Below are 21407 nucleotides of genomic sequence, written 5' to 3'. Positions count from 1 at the left end.
CAGGAGAGAGCACTAAGCAGGAAGTGTCACAAACTTTTAAACAAGCAGATCTTGTGAGACCTCACTCATTATCATGAGAATAGCAAGGGGAAAATCCCCCTGCCATAATCCAGTCACCTCCCACCAGGCCATTCCTCCAACACTGAAGATTATAATTCAACATGAGATTTGAGTGGGGACACAAGAGCCAAACCTTATTGTTCTATGGCCCTCAATTAATTTTTCAGTTTCTTCCTTGACATTGACAGCGTAATCACCAAGTAAATCCCAGCCACCTGAACAATGTGTTCCAGTTCTTGGTTAGTGGGGGAAGTGAGTAAAATGAGTCACACAATTATTCTGAGTTTTACCAACGTGAATTGACTGTTTCTGACTTGACATCATCCTTCACAGACCCACTGAGTGGAATGGCAGACAAAATAACTTGATGGGAGGTAAAATGAGTCTCCATTATACACCACCTTTATTATGCAAAGTAATTTTTAGTTCATTCCATCTTATCCTGTCATGGACCCATTGAAGAATTTTTACAAACAGAAGAGAAATCTGCCTTAAATCTCCAAAAAAGAGCTAACAAAAACTCACAATTTTCTTAGCTGTCTCAAAAGTCACAGATAAAATTTTCAGAAAGCATTAAGGTCCAAATACCTATAGTTTCCTGTCCTGCCACAGTCGAGGTATATGGACAGGAACAGGATACAATCTATTCTCCACCTATGGAGAGCAAACCCAGTGGGTCATGACCTTCTCTCCCCTCTTTTCCTCCCCCCTCCTTTACCCTCTCTCTTGTCTCTTCTCTTCTTCACTAACAGGCATGAAGTCCTGAGAGCCTAGACTAACCTGGTGGCAGCGGCAGAGAAAGGGACATATCTTAGAGATCTGAAACAGTCCCCAATTCTATCTGCCCAGGTCGATTGCTTTTTGCCCACACTCCTTTTGCATATCTCACTGGTTGCCTTTAATACTTGTGTGCTGCTTTTTAGTGTTTTATATTTATTAGATTTGTCCTCCTGATTATAAAAGCAATAGTTAATTAAGAGAATTGGCTTTCTCCGTGTGTGGCAAAGTACACCAAAAATAATGTGAATCAGCAAACACAAATCAATGTGCAATTAAAAATGACTGAAATTTAATTTTGCATTCTAATAAAACTTTCATGTAATCGCTTGAAGTCAATCCCCTGTTTCCATTACTGGGGATCTGCAGTCTGGAAAGTCTTCTCCCTACTGTTGCTTTTCTTTCTCTTTGCAGCTCCAAGGTTAGTGCTGTCAGGAGTGCTGCAAGCATGTTTCCTTCTAATTTGCTGGCAGTAAAAAATCTATCCCCTTTTACTCAGTACACTTCTGTAAGGAGAAATAGGAAAAACACCAAAGTACTTTTCCCCGTTCTTACTCGGTTCCTCAATGCAACAGTTCTGACACCAACTCTAGAAATAGAAAAAAACAACACAAGACATATTTTTCCTGTTCTCTACTCTCACACAGTCACTCAGCGCTTCTGGCACCAGGTGTGTGGGAGTTTTTCGCCAGAAATCAAGCAATTCTGCAGTGGATTCTGCAGCAGATTCTCCAGTGGACAGCAGCCAGGTGTCCTCCAGTTCACGATCCACCTGGAGTGAACAGGCACTTCTGACACTATCTACCTGGAGATAGCATCAGATCTCACAGGTTGAAGAGCTTAGTCCCCAACATTGCCCTCCACTTCAGATGCCATGGATTGTGGCCTGTGCTTGTTTCTGACTAACTGGTTATAAATAGGGGTTTTTAGTACTCCTTGCTGGGTTTCAATTAATTTCCTAGAGCAGCTCACAGAACCCAGAAAAAACACTGTTTTCTCATGTTTTATAAAGAATATTACAAAGGATACAAATAAATAACCAGATGGAAGAGATGTATGGGGCAAAGTGTGGGAGGAGGGCAGAGCGTCCAAGCCCCTACAGAAACTTCCATATGTTCAGCTACATAGAAGCTCTCTGAATCCAGTCCTTTTAGGTTCTTATGGGAGTTTCATCATGCAGGCATGATTGATTAAATTGTTGGCCTTTGGTGATCAACTCAACCTTCAGCCCCTCTTACCTCCCTCTGAGATCGGGGTATGAGGCTGAAAGTCTCAACCCTCTAATCCTGCCTCAGTCTTTCCAGTAACCAGACCCTACCCTGAAGCTATCTAGGGACCCCCAGCCACCAGTCATATCATTAGCACCTAAAAGATACCCTTATCAGTCCATAGATTCTAAGGGTTTTACAAGCTGTATGTCAGGAAACAGGAAGAAGGCCCAATATTTATTTTACAATATCACAACTTCTAATAAGGGAATGACAATTGCAATGAAAAAGAAAGGTTCCACGCAAAGGAAGAATGCAAGCACTTAGTGACCAGATTGAATGGTGGAACAAAGGAAAAAGAATGATTTAGAAATGCGGAACCTGGTCATGTTTATCCTATAAGTAGCCTATCAAAAACCCTGATGTTTTTCTTAAAAAGTTGCTATTTTGCTACCAAAATACCAAATAAAAAGTTCTATACCAATATATCCTTTCCTAAGATTTTTAAATTATGAACTTGATGAGTACCCAAGACATCAGTCTGCTGCTCAGTTTAGGAAAAGCTAACAAGAAAGTCTATGATTTGTCAATAAAAACATTAAAAAAAATTAAAAGCTGCATAACCAAAGAAAAATAAGAGCAAAACCGCAGGACACGCCACAAAGGTGAAGACTTACTTCTAAATGAATGCAAGGACCTCATTTCTACTCAAGGTCCTTGACCCCTTTCCAAAAATATTCAAGTAATGGGATTTCTACTTGCAGGCAGACAGTGCTTCCATCGGGGAATGTTCTCTGAGGCAAGGCAACATGGTCAAATAGGGATGGAATTTTGAAGGCAATGCTTTTCTCATCTCTGCAACCCAGAATTGAGTTATCTGTGCCCTGAGACTTTTTCTTTATAAACCATTTAATGCTTCAATGACGGCAAAGCTAATTCAGCTTCCCAACAGTGTTACCTCTGGAATCCCACCTCAGGGATTTTGTATCTAGAGGATTCAAAATCCTCTAGATCTTGGCAGTAAATTTTTAGAAGTATTTGTTTCTGGTTAGAAGTATTTTTAATGTGCCCTGATAGATATGGAGACAGTACCTCCAAAAGTTGACCTTCGGAACAATAAGCATCATCCTTATCATCACAGTAACTTGTTGTAGTGGGCCGAGATCATGCCACTGCACTCCAGCCTGGGTGACAGAGCAAGACAGAGCAAGAGCCTTCCTTTTAACTAGTCTCTCCTCTTAACACATTTTATTTCTTCTAATTAAACATAAGGCACAAAATACATACATTCCACTACAAAACCTCTTATCACATAAATTTTACATATTTAACATTTAGTCTGTGAGTTCCTTTGCTAGCTCAATGTGCTTTCCTTTACATTACTCAACAGTGACAGCAGCAATGGCCAGCACTCTGCTTTGTGTTTTGTATGCATTACTTCATTTAATCCTTGTAATAACCCTACAAAGGAGGGTTACTAAACATTTTATACCTGTAAATATCCTCATTTTACAGGTATACAGATAAAAAAAAACTGAAGCACAGAAGGTCAGTTAATTTGCCCAACAGTCATAAAGATAATAGTGGAACTTACTGTCTTTATCTCTGCTTCTAATCTTTGTTTAAGCTCTCATCTCTGGTTTTCTGCCACCTACAGGAAGGTTGTGAGTGAGTCAATTCCATTTCAGGTGACAGTTATAACTAGTATCTTTGGCGCACTCTGTCATCTTTAGGAATAATTGCTGAGCAATATAGTAGTAATTCAATAAATGTCTCTAAGCCCCCCATGAGGTTGAAAGGGCATAGAGATAAATGAGATATGGTCCCAACCCTCTAGAAGCACCCATTCAGAAGACAGTTTTGATATCACATCTACCGTCAGGGCCAAGAGCAACACACTTGACCTCTTTGTTTGAGTTACAAAAGGGCATCCCACTTTCTGGCTGACAAAGCTCCACACCAGAACATAGAGAATGTTGCAGGTAGATCAAGAGCTGGATTTTGCTGGGCCAAGTGGCTCATGCCTGTAATCTCAGCACTTTGGGAGGCCAAGATTAACAGATTGCTTGAGCCTAGGAGTTTGAGACTAGCCTAAGCAGCATAGTGAAACCCTATCTCTACAAAACATACAAAAATTAGGCAGGCATGGTGGCACATGCCTGTAGGCCTAGCTACTCAGGAGGCTGAGGTGGGAGTATCCCTTGAGCCTGGGAAGTGGAGGCTGTAGTGGGCTGAGATCATGCCACTGCACTCCAGCCTGGGTGACAGAGCAAGACCCTGTCAAAAAAAAAAAAAAAATGGATTTCATCCCTGCCTTTATAAAACAGTCCTTTTATGCAGTGTGAAAACTACACAACAGTATGTGACATCTTCAGTTCTATAGTTGGTACCCAAATTATGAGCTTGTGGAGATCTATTCTTTAAAGATGTGCATGAAAATATTAGATGCATAGAATTTATGGAAACATGAATCCATATGTTAGAAAATATAGGGGCAGTGATGGAATGTTCTACTATTTCATTTTAATCCCAGTATCAATAAAGCGTAGGAAAACAGATAAGCCTGTGGGAAACAATAAAGTATTTGAGAGGAAAAAAAGAGGAGCAACAAACGGAAAACCAAAACCAGTGAAGAGGGAATGACTGAAGGCCCTATGGAGAATGAGCACATCCTTAATCTTGAAACTTTAGGAAAATGTAATATGTCTATTGTAAGCAAGTACATACAGAAGTGTTCCTAGGAATGACTTTGGGAGGCTGGGCCACATTTGCATATTCCAGCAATGACTATTTCACCTTTGCTTATAAAGCTGCATTTGTCGTGAGACCACGGTATTCTTGACCACTCTATAATATTACCCTCATCAACAAAAACAAAACTCATTTAGGGAATTCTTTTTTTTTTTTTTGAGACGGAGTCTCGCTCTGTCACCCAGGGCGGAGTGCAGTGGCGCGATCTCAGCTCACTGCAATCTCCGCCTCCTGGGTTCTAGCGATTCTCCTGCCTCAGCCTCCCAGGTAGCTGGGACTACAGGCACATGCCACCATGTCTGGCTAATTTTTAGTAGAGATGGGGTTTCACTATGTTGGCCAGGCTTGTCTCGAACTCCTGACATTGTGATCCGCCCACCTCGGCCTCCCAAAGTGCTGGGATTACAGGCGTGAGGCATGGTGCCCGGCCTAGGGAATTCTTAAGATTAGCAAAATAATTAGTCTAACTACTAAGCAGTACACATTAAAACTTGAAAATATTGTCTTTCTTGCCCTCAAAATGAATTACATTTAAGAAGATAATGTAGGCCAGGTGTGGTGGCTCACGCCTGTAATCCCAGAATTTTGGGAGGCTGAGGCAGGCGGCTCACTTGAAGTCAGGAGTTCAAGACCAGCCTGGCCAACATGGCAAAACCGCATCTCTACTAAAAATACAAAAATTAGCTGGGCGTAGTGGCGGGCGCCTGTAATCCCAGCTACTCGGGAGGTTGAGGCAGGGAGAATTGCTTGAACCCGGGAGGCGGAGGTTGCAGTGAGCCAAGATCACACCAGTGCATTCCAGCCTGGGCAACAGAGCGAGACTCCATCTCAAAAAAAAAAAAAGAGAAGAAGATACTGTATAATGCAAGATATAGATAACAAGTGCTAAATAAATGGCGCTAAAGTTATGGATTTTGGAAATGCAGGGAGAAATCAAATTGCCTCTTACAACCAGGGGAAAGACTGAGAGAAAGGATATGCTTTCAGCTAGCTCTTGAAGGAAAGGGTACCACTTCAAAAGGCAGAGCAAGGCAGGGTGAAGGAAGGAAGTACATTCCAAGTAGAGAGAACACTGATGTAAGTAAAGGAGGCAGAATTAAGTGTAAATGGTGGATTTAGAGAAAATCAGTATATCTGTTTGACAAGAATAGTAGAAATAATAAAAGTGCCTAACTATGGCAGACTGTGTTCTCCCAAAATGAATGCAATGAACAGCAATATTTTCAGTTTCACATGTTATTTCTTCTATCCGCCATCGAATGGTGCGGTCTCCTTCCCATCTCTTTAATCTGGGTTATGACTAGTTTATGTCTGTTTCAACTGAGAAAGTATAGTGGAAGTGATGCTATGTGACTTCCAAGTCTAGGTCATAAAGGATATAGCTTCTGCCTGGCTCTCTCTTAGGACATTCACCTTTGGAACTCAGCTACTATGTGTGAGGGAGCCCAGGCCACATGGAGAGGCTACATGTAGGTGTTCCAGTTGACAGTCCCAGCGAAAGTCTCAGCCGACAGCCAGAATCAACCAAAACACGTAAGTACATGAACCTGCAGATGATTTGGCCCTCAGACTCAGTGTCTTCCAGCTGAGGCACCAGATACCAAAGAACCGAGACAAGCCATTCTCTCTGTGCCCTATCCAAACTGCCAGTCCACATAATCTGTGAGCTTAATAACTGGTTGTTTCAGGCCAATAATTTTGGAGGTAATTTGTGACATAACCATAATAACTGGAACACTAATATCAGTTGGGTAATGACCATATGCCATGTTCTATGTTTGATGCCTTATATTTTATATCAGTTAGCTATTTCTGTGCAACAAACCACCCCAAATCTCAGCAGCTTACAAAACAGTTATTTCTCTACTATAGGTCACACATCCGTGAGTCTATTAGAGGTTGGCTGACCTAGGCTGGGCTCACTCTGGTGTCTAAGTGTTGGCAGGCAGCTCTGCTCCAGGCCATGCATGGCTGGGGCATCTAAGCTAGGACAGATCTGCTTTATGTGTCTCTCATCCTCCTCTAGGAACCAGAAGGCTTGCCTGAATATGTCACTTTCATGGGGAAGAATGAGAGTGGAAACACATAAAGCTTTTGAGGCCTAGGCTTAAAAATGGCACACTATCTGGCCAGGTGCGGTGGCTCACGCCTGTAATCTCAGCACTTTGGGAGGCTGAGGCAGGTGGATCACCAGAGGACTGGAGTTTGAGACCAGCTGACCAACATGGTGAAACCCCATCTCTACTAAAAATACAAAAAATTAGCCAGGCATGGTGGCACATGCCTGAATCCCAGCTGCTTGGGAGGCTGAGGTAGGAGAATTGCTTGAACCCGGGAGGCAGAAGTTGCAGTGAGTTGAGATTGCGCCATTGCACTCCAGTCTGGGCAAAAAGAGCAAAACCCCATCTCAAAAAAAAAAAAAAAAAAAAAAAAAGGCACACTATCACTTCTCCCACATTCTATTGGCCAAATCAAGTTACATGGCCAGACCAGATTAAAGAGGTAGGAAAACATACTCCACCTATTTAGTGTACTATGAAGTCACAAGGAAAGAGTATGCACTTAGGGAGGGGTAAAGAATTGGAGCCAGGGCCGAGTGTGGTGGCTCACGCTTGTAATCCCAGCACTTTGGGAGGCCGAGGCAGGTGGACACCTGAGGTCAGAGTTCAAGACCAGCCTGGCCAACATGGTGAAACCCCATCTCTACTAAAAAAATACAAAAAATTAGCTGAGCACGGTGGCAGACGCCTGTAATCCCAGCTACTTGGGAGGCTGAGGTAGGAGAATCACTTGAACCCGGGAGGCAGAGGTTGCAGTGAGCTGAGATAGCACCACTGCACTCCAGCCTGGGCAACAAGGCGAGACTCCATCTCAAAAAAAAAAAAGAATTGGAGCCAGGAGTAATGTCAGCAAGATGGCTGACTAGAGACACCTGCTGCTCGTTCCTCCCAACAAGAAAGGCCCAAGGCAATGAATAAACAGCTCACTTTGACTGGAGTGTTGAAGGCAGAGCACTGGAGTACAGTGGGGGAGTGGGATGAATCTGCGGTGATAGAAGTCCGGAAGAGCAGCATGGAGGCACCCGGCCTCTACAGCCCCATCTGCTCTTCCCAAATCGGAATGGCCTGAAGACAGGAGGGACTTCCTGTTGTGGAGAAAAGGTAAGCAGATCCCCACCAGCCTTCATTGTCTTGACAAACACCTATAGTCCTTTCTACAGGAGAACCCCACAGTTTTCACAAGCCCTGAGCCCCGTTTGGAGAGCTACCGGGAATTCATGCAGCTGCACTGCCTTGGATTAGGAGGGTAAGGTGTGCACTCCCCACCCCCACCCACTCCCTGTGAGCGAAGCTGCTGCAGCATAGCCCCATCTTGACAGCAGAGCCACCTGTGGAGTGCACCCTCCTCCCAGGGTCAGCAGCCACCCCAGCACTGGGGCTCCATTTTCATTACGCCAAGCCCACAAGGGTAGCTGGATGCCACAGCCCTAGCTGTGCAGAGCTTGGGCCCAGGATCAGCTGTAACTCTGGTCCTGCAAAGCAGGGAAACCAATTCCCACCACCATACATCCAGCTAGAGAAAGTCTGCCAGTCTCGCCCAGGGCAAACTGTCCATGAGCTAGCCAAACCAGTGTGTGTCCTCCCACATATGGGAGCTGAGATGCCCTAGGCCAGCAGAGTGGCTACACTAGAACTAGCCCTGCAGCACAGCACCCCTGCCCCCAACAGTCATGCTCCTGACCTGCCCAGTGGGCCTGTGTCTGCGATAAGAGCTTAAGAAAGAGTCCTGTAGGTCACTACTAGTGGCACGTCTCCAGGGCAGCCAAGCAGCCAAGAGCCCATATCCTGGACTTAAAAAGCAGCCCCGCAGGCTGCCCCTTGTGGGCGTGCCCCTGAGCCAGCTGAGCAGCCATGCACTTGAATCCCAGACCTGAGAAACAGTCCTGTGGGCTGTCCCTGACAGTCATCCCCTAGGACAAATGACCAGCTGTGTGTCCATGTCCTAGATTGAGAAACAGCCCTGCAGGCTGCCTGTAGTAGACATAACCACAAGCTGACTAAGCAGTCCTGTGCTCCTTGCCCAGGCCTACGAAATAATCTCATGGGCCACCACCCACAGAAATGACCCCAGGCCATTTGAGCAGCAATGCAGATATGTCATAAGTCTGAGAAATAGCCTTGTGCCCAACAGGCAGCAGAGCAGTCATGCACCCATGCACTGGATCTGAGAAATAACTTGCGGGCCACCCCCAGCAGACGTGCCCCTGGGCCAGCCAAGCAGACTTGTGCCCACATCCTGGGCGTGAAAAGCAGCCCCATGGGCCGCCAATGGCAGACATGTCCACAGGCCAATCAAACAGTTGTGTACCAGCATCCTGAGCCAGAGGAACAGCCCCCTGGACCATCCTCAGCAGATGTGCACTCACACCAGCCAAGAAGCCATGTGATCACGTCTTGAGCTTGAGAAACCTCAGGGACCACCCCCAACAAACATGCCCCAGGCCAGCTGAGAAACTGGGCAGCTGTGTCCTGGGCCTAAGAAACTCTGTGAATCACCCAGAGAAGACACACCCTAGATCAGCCAAGCAGCTTTATGCCTGCATCCTAAACCAAAGAAAGCATGTTGTGGGCCACCCCGGCAGACACATCACCAGGCCAGCCAAGCAGCTGTGTGCCCACATCCTGGGCTGAAGAAAGTCCCATAGACCGAGATGCGCCACGGCTTCAGTAGCAACGGCAGCTCCAGCCGGGCCTGAGCTGTGCTGGCACCTCCCAGGAGAACGTTGCAGTTGGCCAGCCCCTTTCTCCATGGTAACCATGTGCGACCGAAAAGCCGTGATAAAAAATGCAGACATGTCGGAAGAGATGTAACAGAACTCAGTGGAGTGCGCTACTCAGGCGCTGGAGAAATACAACATAGAGAAGAACATTGTGGCTCATATCAAGAAGGAATGTGACAAGAAGTACAATCCCACCTGGCATTGCATCGTGGGGAGGAACTTCAGTAGTTACGTGACACATGAAACCAAACACTTCATCTACTTCTACCTGGGCCAAGTGGCCATTCTTCTGTTCAAATCTGGTTAAAAGCATGGACTGTGCCACACACCCAGTGATCCATCCAAAAACAAGGACTGCAGCCTAAATTCCAAATACCAGAGACTGAAATTTTCAGCCTTGCTAAGGCAACTCCTCGATGTTTGAACCTTCGTTGTGTTTTATACAGGGCATTCTCTGTACTAGCTTGTTGTGGTTATAAAACAATTAGCAAAATAGCCTACATTTATATTTATTTTCTATTCCATACTTCTGCCCCACGTTGTTTTCTCTCAAAATCCATTCCTTTAAAAAATAAATATGTTGCAGATGTGAAAAAAAAAAAGTCCCGCAAACCATTCCTGGCAGGCACACCCCAAGGCCAACTGAGCAACCATGTGTGCATGCTCCCAGCCAGAGTAACAACCCTGTGACCTAAACCACAGTGAGCCAAACCCCAAGTTGGCTGACCCACTGTGTGCATACACACACACACACATACCAGGCCTGAGAAACAGTCTGGAAGGCCCAACTCTGGCAAAGCCACATCATTATCACAAACTCTCTCAGCCTAGACCACTGAGAAACACACAAATGCAACTAGTATGGATTACAGGTGAAGAGACTAAATGGAGAGTACACTACTGTACATACCTAGAATCAAGGTCAATGCACCCCACTGAACTGACAGCCAAAGGTTTATTGGTACAAATAAGTGTTTCCCTGTGAAGCCTTCTTCATAAAACTGGAAAACATAACTTTTCCACCAGATGTGTAGAAATCAATGTATGAACACATCAACCATGAAAAGGGGAAAGAAATATGTCACTTTCCAGGAAAACAATACTTCTCTAGTAACAGACTCTAATAAAAAATATGAAATGACAGAAAAAGAATTCAAAATAATAATCTTGAAGAAACTCAATAAGATGCAAAAGAATACAGATAGACTATTTACTGAAATCACAAAAATCAGTTTATTTGAATGAGAAATTCAACAAAAAGATAGATATCATAAAAAGAAGCAAACAGAAATCCAAGAGCTGAAGAATTCAATGAATGAAATACAAAATATACTTAAGAGCTTCAACAACAGACTAGACCAAGCAGAGAAAGGAATTTCTAAACTTGAAGACAGGTATTTTGAAGTAACATACACAGACCATAAAAAAAGGGATAAAGAATAAAGAATAAAAACGAATGAAGAAAGTATACAGAATTTATGGGTATCATGGGCATTCCAGAAGGAAAAGAAGAGAAAAGGTGAGCAAAACATAGTTGATAAAATAATCAGCAGAAACATTCTTGGGAGAGAGACAGAGATCTAGGTTCAGGAAGATCAAAGAATCCCAAACAGATCCTCTCCAAGGCACATTAAAGGAAAAACATCAAGTCACATATAGGGGAATCTCAATTAAATTAACAAAGCATTTCTCAGCAGAAACCTTTTGGGCCAGAAGAGAATAGGATAATATATTCAAAGTACTAAAAGAAAAAGAAACTGCCAGTCAAAAATATTATACCTAGCATAGCTATACTTCTAAAATAAAGGAGAAGTAAAATCTTTCATAGACAAGAAAAAAACTAAGGAAATTTATCACCACCAGACCAGCCTTACAAGAGATACTCAAGGGTATCTTACATCTGGAAGTGAAAACACAACTACCACCATTATTTACCTACATGCAGGAGAAAGAAAGGAATCAAAGCTTATTGCTACAGAAAACCACCCAACTGCAAAAATAAACAATACGAAAGAAAGTAAGGAACAAAGGACATATAAAACAACCAGAAAACAGGGCCGGGAGCAGTGGTTCACAACTGTAATCCCAGCAATTTGGGAGGCCAAGGCGGGCGGATCACGAGGTCAGGAGATCGAGACCATCCTGGCTAACAATGAAACCGCATCTCTACTAAAAATACAAAAAATTAGCCGAAATTAGCTGGGTGTAGCAGCGGGCGCCTGTAGTCCCAGCTACTCGGGAGACTGAGGCAGGAGATTCGCCTGAACCCGGGAGGTGGAGCTTTCAGTGAGCCAAGATTGTGCCACTGCACTCCAGCCTGGGCGACAGAGTGGGACTGTCTCAAAAAACAAAACAAAAAAACAAAAATCAAACAAACAAAAAGACCAGAAAACAATCCATAAAATGACAGAAGTTAAGTCCTCACCTACCAATAATAACTTTGAATGTAAATGGATTACATTCCCCATTTAAAACATATAGACTGGAGGAATTGACTAAAACAATTGATAACAAGACCCAACTTTATGCTACTTACAAAAAAACTCACCTCATCAGTGAAGACACACAAAAATTGTAAGTGAAGGGATAGAAAAAGACACCCCATGTAACTGGAAATCAAAAGTGAGCAGGAGTAGCTATACTTACATTAGATAAAACATACTCCAAGTCAAAAGCTGTAAAAAGAAAAAAAGAATGACATTAATTATATCTTAATAAAGGAACCAATTCTGTAAGAGAATATAACAATTATAAATATATATGCACCCAACAGATATATAAAGCAAATATTAGATTTAAAGGGAGTGATAGACTCCACTATAGATAATTGGGGACCTTAAAACCCCACTCTCAACATTAGACAGATCATCTAGACAGAAAATTATTAAAGAAACATCCAATTTAAACTGTACCGTAGGCCAAATGGACCTAACAGACATTTACAGAATACTTCACCAACGGCTGTAGAATATACATTATTTGGGGCACGGTGGCTCACGCCTGTAATCTCAGCACTCTGGGAGGCCAAGGCGGGTGGATCACTTGAGGTCAGGAGTTCAAGACCAGCCTTACCAACATGGTAAAACCCCAACTCTACTAAAAAAATACAAAAATTAGCCATGTGCAGTGGCATGTACCTGTAGTCCCAGCTACTTTGGAGGCTGAGGCAGGAGAATAGCTTGAACTTAGGAGGTGGAGGCTGCAGTGAGCCAAGATTGTACTACTGCACTCCAGCCTGGGCAACAGAGCGAGATTCCATCTTTAAAATATATATATATATATATATATATATATATATATATATATATATACACATTCTTTTCATCTGCACATGGAACACTTTCCAGGACTGACCATATGTTAGGACAGAAAACAAGTCTCAAAAAATTTTTTTTAATTTTTAAAAATTGAAATCATATCAAGTATCTTATCTGGTCATGATGGAATAAAACCAGACATCAATGACAAGAGGAACATTTGAAACTATAAAAAGATATGGAAATTAAATAACATACTGCTGAACAACCAATGGGTGAAGGAATTAAGAATGAAATTTTAAAATTCCTTGAAACAAATAAAAAATAGAAACACAACATACCAAAACTTATGGGTCACAGGAAAAGCAGTATTAAGAGGCAAATTTATAACAATAAATGCCTACATCAAAAAAGTAGAAAGATTTCAAATAAAGAGCTGAAAAATGCACCTCAAGGAATTAGAATAGCAAGAACCAAACCCAAAATTCATAGAATGAAATAATAATAAAAATAGCAGAAATAAACAAAATGGAGACTAAAAATTCAACAAAACCAAAAGCTGTTTTTTTAAAGATAAACAAAATCAACAAAGCATTAGTGAAAATAAGAAAAAAGAGAGAAGACCTAAATAAATACAATCAGAAAAGAAAAAGGAGATGTCACAACGAATACTACAGAAATACCAAGGATAATACAGACTACAATGAACAACTGTATACCAATAAATTCAAAAACCTAGAGGTTACAGATACATTTCTAGACACAAACAACCTAAAAAGATTGAACCAAGAAGAAATAGAAAACCTGAACATCCTCTATAATAGAAGCATGTCAAAAAAAAAAAAAAAAAGAAAGAAAGAAAGAAAAGAAAACCTGAGCAAACCAATAATAAGAAACAAGATTGAATCAGTAATAAAAGTCTTCCAACAAAAAGTAGTCCAGGACCAGATAGTGTTAACATTCTGAATTCTACTGAACATCTAAAGAAGTAATATAATTTCTTCTCAAACTACCTCAACAAATTGACCATAGGGAATTCTTCCTAACTCATTCTACAAGGCCAGCATTACCCTGATACCAAAACCAGACAAGAACACACAATAAAAGAATACTTCAGGCCAATACCCCAATGAACATAGACACAGAAATCCTCAACAAAATACCAGCAAACTAAATCCAATAACATATCAAAAAGATAATACACCATGATCAAATGGGATTTATTCTAGGAATAGAAGGATGGTTTAACATATGCAAATTAATAAATGTCATACATCACAGCAACAGAATGAAGAACAAAACCATATGATCATCTGAATAGATGCAGAAAAAGCTTTTGATAAAATTCAATATCCCTCTATGATGGAAAAATCTTAATAAATTAGGTATAGAAGGAAAGTACCTCAACGTAATAAAGGCCATATATGACAAAACTACAGCTAAGGTCTTTATGGAACAGGGAAAAGCTAAAAGCTTCTCTTTAAGAACTGCAACAAGGTAAGATACCCACTCTCACCAGACTTACTTAATATGGCACTGGAAGTCTTAGCCAGACCAATTAGGCAAGAGACAGAAATAAAGGGCATCCAAATTAGAAAGGAGACATTGAAAATGACATGATCTTATATGGACAAAAAAACTAAAGACTCTACCAAAACTCTTAGAATTAATCAATCAATGAATTCAGTAAAGTTGCAGAATACAAAATTAATATAAAAAATCAGTAGTGTTGCTATACACAGTGAACTAGCTGAGTAAGAAAGCAAAACCATTTAAAATAGCTACAAAAAATAAAATACCTAGGAATAAATTTCAGTGACTGGATAAAGAAAATGTGGTATATATACACAATAAAATACTATTCAGTGATAAAAAAAAAAAAAAAGAATGAAACCCTGTCATGTGCAGCAACGTGGATGGAACTGGAGGACATTATGTTAAGTGAAATAAGCCAGGAAGAGAAAGTTAAACACCACATGTTCTCCCTCATATGTGGAAGCTAAAAAAAGTGGATCTCATAGAAGTAAAAAGTAGAACAAAGGATACTAGAGGCTGGGAAGGGTAGGAGGAAGGAAGAGGAAGGGAGAGATTTGCTCAAGGATACAAAATTACAGCTAGATAGGATTAAATCCTAGTTTCCTATACCCTGTAGGATGACTATAGTTAACAATAATATTGTATATAGGTTGAAATAGCTAGAAGGAGGATACTGAAACACATTCCCAACACAAAGAAATAACACATGTTTGGGGCCAGGCATGGTGTCATGCCTGCAATCCCAGCACTTTGGGAGGCTGAGGCAGGTGGATCACAAGGTCAGGAGATAGAGACCATCCTGGCTAACACGGTGAAACCCCGCCTCTACTAAAAACACAGAAAATTAGCCTGGTATGGGGGTGGGCGCCTGTAGTCCCAGCTACTCGGGAGCCTGAGGCAGGAGAATCCCTTGAACCCGGCAGGCAGTAAGCTGAGATCATCCCACTGCACTCCAGCCTGGGCGACAGAGCGAGACTCTGTCTCCAAAAAAAAAGAAATAATACGTGTTTGAGATGTTTAATATGCTAATATGCTAATTATCCTAATCTGATCACTATACATTATATATATCAAAACTTCACTATGTACCCCATGACTACATACAGTTATTTGTCAATTAAAATTTAAATTAAAAAAGAATTGGAGCCATTACTTTATCACATATTTAATCTTCATGATTATCAATTATCATTATTATATCCATTTGATTCATTTCCTTGATAAGTAAACTGAGGCTTTAAATAACATGAGTTTACAGAGTTCTCACAGCTTTCGGTGAAACTGTTTTTGGAGCTTGCCATGGCTGCGTTACCATTGACAAATCAACATCTCAGGTATCTTTCACTCATCCCTTTATCTGCCAGAGCACTACTGACTGCAAGAGTGATGGGGCATCTAGTCTTTTTATCTTAAGCCAATTTCCAACCCTCCTCTAATTGCCCCTCAGGATCACTATATCAACATGTCTCACATGTCCATTTGCCTTTTGCACCAGTAGAGGTTCAAACACTTCTTACCATTCTACCTCAATTGATCCATGAATATGGCCCCCTCTCCCACTTGTTCCTAATTGCCTGAACACTTCCTGTGCCCTCGGAGACTCATGATCTCTTACCAACATCTATAATATTTTCTCTGAGCTTTCCCTTAATTTCATGCCCTGACTGAAAGCCAATTGTTCCCTAAGGGCACTGATTGCCCTGCACTACTCTGCAAGGGATGCGTTTTTTTTTTTTTTTTTTCGTTTTTTTCCACTCTTATACCATGCACCCCTGGGCTTGAAGATGAGGCGTAAGACCAGTATCCTTCTTGATTCCTATTGCAGCTTTATAAGTTGTTCTCTTTCCTCTTCAAAAATTTAAATCCTTTGAAGTTTATGCTATCAGATGCTACAACCCCAAATATTGCTATACTGCTGACATTTAAGCCTCTCCTTATTCACTGAAGAGTTTAGCACCTGGCTCTCTTTCTATTCATCCCTACTCCTGTCACTGTGAAAGGAAAATAAATCTTTGGGCCCCCAAGTCACTAAACTAAAGGGAAAACCCAAGCTGGGAACTGCTTAGGGCAAATCTGCCTCCCATTCTGTTCAAAGTCACCCCTCTGCTCACTGAGATAAATGCTTATCTGATTGCCTCCTTTGGAGAGGCTAATCAGAAACTCAAAATAATGCAACCATTTGTCTCTTACCTACCTATGACCTGGAAACCCCCTCCCTGTTGTCCTGCCTTTCCAGATGAACCAATGTTCATTTTACATCTTATGTTGATTGATGTCTCATGTCTCCCTAAAATGTATAAAACCAAACTGCTCTGACCACCTTGGCCACATGTCATCAGGACCTCTTGAGGCTGTGTCATGGGCACGCATACTCAATGTTGGCAAAATACGCTTTCTAAATTAACTGAGACCTGTCTCAGATAGTCAGGGTTCACATCGCCAATCTTGATGATTGATGATCAAATCAACAATGAGGCCTCTTAGTTCCTTGACCTCCCCAACTCTAATTTTTTTTAAATCTCACATCAGCTGCCCACTTCTATAGGCATAAATTTGCCCAATAATTATACTCTTTGATCCAAGCACTTCACTCTCTGACCACTATCCCTATCTTTCAAGTGATTTTGTGTCCGAAATTGGTGGGTTCTTGGTCTCACTGACTTAAAGAATGAAGCCACGGACCCTCACGGTGAGTGTTACAGTTCTTAAAGATGGTGTGTCTGGAGTTTGTTCCTGCTGATGTTTGGACACGTTCAGAGTTTCTTCCTTCTCTTGGGTTCGTGATCTTGCTGCCTTCAGGAGTGAAGCTGCAGACCTTCCAGGTGAGTGTTACAGCTGTTAAGGCGGTGCGTCTGAAGTTCTTCGTTCCTCCCGTCTGGAGTTGTTCATTCCTCCTGGTGGGTTCATGGTCTCACTGGCCTCAGGAGTGAAGCTGCAGACCTTCCCGGTGAGTGTTACAGCTCATAAAGGCAGTGTGCACCCAAAGAGTGAGCAGCAGCAAGATTTATTGCAAAGAGCAAAAGAACAAAGCTTCCACAGCATGGAAGGTGACCCAAGCAGGTTGCCACTGCTGGCTGGGGCAGCCTGCTTTCATTCCCTTATCTGACTCCACCCACATCCTGCTGATTGGCCCATTTTACAGAGAGCTGATTGGTCTGTTTTACGAGAGCTGATTGGTCTGTTTTGACAGGGTGCTGATTGGTGCATTTATAATCCCTGAGCTAGACACAGAGTGCTGATTGGTGTATTTACAATCCTCTACCTAGATGTAAAAGTTCTCCAAGTCCCCCTAGATTAACTAGACATAGAGCACTGAGTGGTGTGTTTACAAACCTTGAGCTAGACACAGAGTGCTGATTGGTGCGTTTACAAACCTTGAGCTAGACAGAGTGCTGACTGGTGTATTTACAATCCTTTAGCTAGACATAAAAGTTCTCCAAGTCCCCACCAGATTAGCTAGATACAGAGTGCTGATTGGCACATCCACAAACCCCAAGCTAGATACAGAGTGCTGATTGGTGCATATACAATCCTCCAGCTAGACATAAAAGTTCTGGAACTTCCCACCGACTCAGGAGCCCAGCTGGCTTCCCCTAGTGGATCCTGCGCCTAGTGGATCCTGCACCTGGGACGCTGGTGGAGCTGCCCGCCAGTCCTGCACCACACACCCACACTTCTCAGCCCTTGGGTGGTCAATGGGACCCGGTGCCGCGGAGCAGGGGACAGTGGGGGGCTCAGGCCACGCGGGAGCCCACAGGGGGTGGTGCTTGGGCATGGCGGGCTGCAGGTCCCGAGCCCTGCGCCTTCGGGAGGCGGCTGAGGCCTGGCGAGAATTCAAGCACCATGTGGGCTGGCCGGCAGTGCTGGGGGACCCGGCGCACCCTCTGCAGCTGCTGGCCCAGGTGCTAAGCACCTCACTGCCTGGCGACCCCAGCCGGCTGCTCTGAGTGTGGGGCCTGCTGAGCCTGTGCCCACCCAGAACTGGCACTGGCCCATGAGCACTGCGCAGCCCCAGTTCCCGCCTGCGCCTCTCCCTCCACACCTCCCTGCAAGCAGAGGGAGCCGGCTCCAGCCTCGGCTAGTCCAGAGAGGGGCCCCCACAGCGCAGTGGTGGGCTGAAGGGCTCCTCGAGCATGGCCAGAGTGGACACTGAGGCCGAGGAGGCACGGAGAGCGAGGGCTGCTAGCACGTTGTCACCTCTCAATTTATCTAATATCTCACTTCAAAATTTTATTTCATTACAACTTCTAATTCACCGAGTCTATTATTTTTTTCATTATCTATTGCCCTTTCAAAGACACACATCTCATTGAACCCCTTATATGCAATGGGCTATCATCATAGTCACTCACTGAGATCAGGGCAAGTGGTCTCCTCCTTATGAAGATGACTCAGGAGTTGCACACATCACATTTCGCACCCTATTGGATCAGCTGGGAAGTGGGGCCTTTGGGGAGTTATTTAGATAACAAGGGCTCTGCCTTTATAAATGGATAAATGCTTTTATAAAAGGACTTGAAGGGGGAAAGTTCACTCTTTTCCAACCCTTTCATTCCTTCCATCATGTGAAGACATGGCATTCCTCCCTTCCAGAAGACGCTATCTTGGAAGCTGAGTCCAGGTTCTCACCAGACACTGAACCTATCAGCTCCTTAATCTTGGACTCCCAGCCCCCAGAACTGTGAAAAGTAAGTTTCTGTTCTTTATAAGTCACCCACTCTCAGATATGTTGTAGCAGCACAAATGAAATAAGACAACTGACTAAAACTCAGGGCATTCTATTATTAAAAGAAAAAAGGATGTGACTATTTGGGGACAGTTAGTGATGTCTGCACATTAGTTAAGCCTAAATGCCCACCTAGTCTGTGCCTTCCCACAAGCAACTAACAGATCAAAGTATGCAGCCGTGATGATTCTCACTCCAAATCTCAAGTGAGCAATCAATTCTACATAACAAACTTATACACGTATTTAATACATTTGATCTTCTGCTCTCAAGAAATGGCTGTTTTGTGTGTTCTCCTCTTTTCTCAGACTTCTCACAATCCCTTAGTATCTTTTACACCTCACTCTCAGCTGGTAACTTTCTCTTGTATTCTATAGAAAAAGTGAAAGCAATCCCAGGGACTTACTTTTCTTTCCCCACTAAATCTACTAGCCCATTCTAACATTCTTTTCTCTCATTTCAATTCTGACTTTCTTTGCCCACATTCTTTTCTCCTTTTACAGTACACAAAAGCAAAAGATGTTCCTAGCAAAGATGAACACCTCTAAAGCCTATCTTCAGCCTTTCTCAAGGACAGATATCTGTAATAAGCACTTTCTCTTGTACTATTAAGTTTTGATTTTCTGTTGGATTTTTCCAACAGTTAGGAAATAGTCTCTAATAAGTCCCACCTTCAAAAAATTATTAGAGGAGAGGACTCTGGGAAGATAGCAAAGTAGAGAGCACCTGAAATCTGTCTCCCCAACTTAACAACAATTGCACTGAGGGAATCTGTCTTACCTATTTTGAAACTCTAGTGTCTGTTGAAGGCTTGCAGCTTCCAGGGAAGGCTTGGATGGTAAATTGCAGTTAATTCTGGTCAATTTCAGCTTAGCACGGTAGCAGCTACCCATCCCCCACCACTCAGCCCTTTGGCAAGCAGCCATGCACACATTCCAGGAGCAGCTTTCACATAGCTTGCAGATGCCAGGGTGAGTAAAAAGGACCCTTTCCTCCAAATATCAGGGATCTGGACTTTAATCACTGATTGCTGTTTCTGATTCACAAAGGAGCAGACAAAGAGGCAGGTAGCCATTGTTGACCTCTCCCAACTGTTGTATGCCCCTCCCCCTCCAGCTGAAGCAACTTCCAGGGGATTAAAAGGGCTAGCACCCCCTACTCCATTTATTTTTCTTTTTTTCCCCCTTTTCAGAGCCATATATTAATGACTAGGGCGTTCAAAAGCAACAGGAGTTCAAGACCAGCCTGACCAACATGATGATGGAGTGCTGCTGTGTACACTAAACTTTATGGCTTGGTGGGTCAAATAATGCCCAGTTCATGAAGGGCAGCTCAGGTCACACAGTAATTGGTAGCCCATGGTCAAGCACTCAGGTTCTACTAAGGCCCAGTAACAGGCCAAGAGCTGTCTCTCAAAAGAAGAATAGTTATCTGCAGAAAATGGCAGGGTCTCGATCTAAAATCCTAAAGGCCTGCACTGCAGTTCACCTACAGGAGCCTTCCAAAGACTCCATCAGCATTCCTGTCTGCCACTGAGACTCCAGGCAATACTGGATTGGCTGGATCATATGTCCCCAGTGGCAAAGCAGCTTGCACAGCAGTATGGATCTCTTGCAGAGCCTTTTCCTGTTCTGGGCCCTACTCAAAACTAGCAGCTTTTTGGGTCACTTGGTAAATGGGCTGGAGTAACAAATCCAAATAAGGAATAGGTTGCACCTAAAATCTAAATAGGCCCACTAGAGGTTACAATTCTTTCTTGGCTGTAGGTGGGGCCAAAGGCAACAACTTATCCTTTACTTTGGAAGGGCTATCTCAGTATGCCTCACACAACTGAACCCCTAGAAATTTAACTGAGATAGAAGGCCTCTGAATTTTAGTCAGGTTTAGCTCCCATTCTTGAACACACAACTGTTTTACAAGTCTAGAGTAGCTGCCACTTCTCACTCACTAGGTCCAATCAGTATAATGTTGTTAAATCAAGTTTAGCCTAAACCTTCTTCCTTACATATTTTAACTTCAGCCTAAAGGTGTCTGTGTACATCATGAACTATAACCTAAATGGAGCTGTATATAGACCGTAGCCTACTCTTATGTCAATCAGCAAGTTTTGGCCAATCAAATATGGCCAACTGTTCAAACTGCGTTCAAATACGGGTAACACCGAGCTGTAACCAATTCAGCTGTTTCTGTACCTCACTTTGATTTTCTGTGCACCACTTTCCTTTGTCCATAAACCTTCTGCTACAGGGGTGCACTAGGGTCTGAGCCTACTCTGGCTCATGGCGCTGCCCAATTCACGAATCATTCTTTAC

General features: G+C 42.9%; 1 pseudogene; it reads left to right on the top strand.

Moving 5' to 3' along the window:
* Positions 1–9574: 9574 nt before the first annotated feature.
* On the top strand, positions 9575–10178 carry LOC129013129 (dynein light chain 1, cytoplasmic-like; annotated as a pseudogene).
* Positions 10179–21407: the final 11229 nt, after the last annotated feature.

Source organism: Pongo pygmaeus, chromosome 15, assembly GCF_028885625.2.
Source record: "Pongo pygmaeus isolate AG05252 chromosome 15, NHGRI_mPonPyg2-v2.0_pri, whole genome shotgun sequence".
Taxonomy (NCBI): domain Eukaryota; kingdom Metazoa; phylum Chordata; class Mammalia; order Primates; family Hominidae; genus Pongo; species Pongo pygmaeus.
Note: the sequence above shows the minus strand (reverse complement) of the source record. Positions and strands in the feature narration are given on the sequence as shown.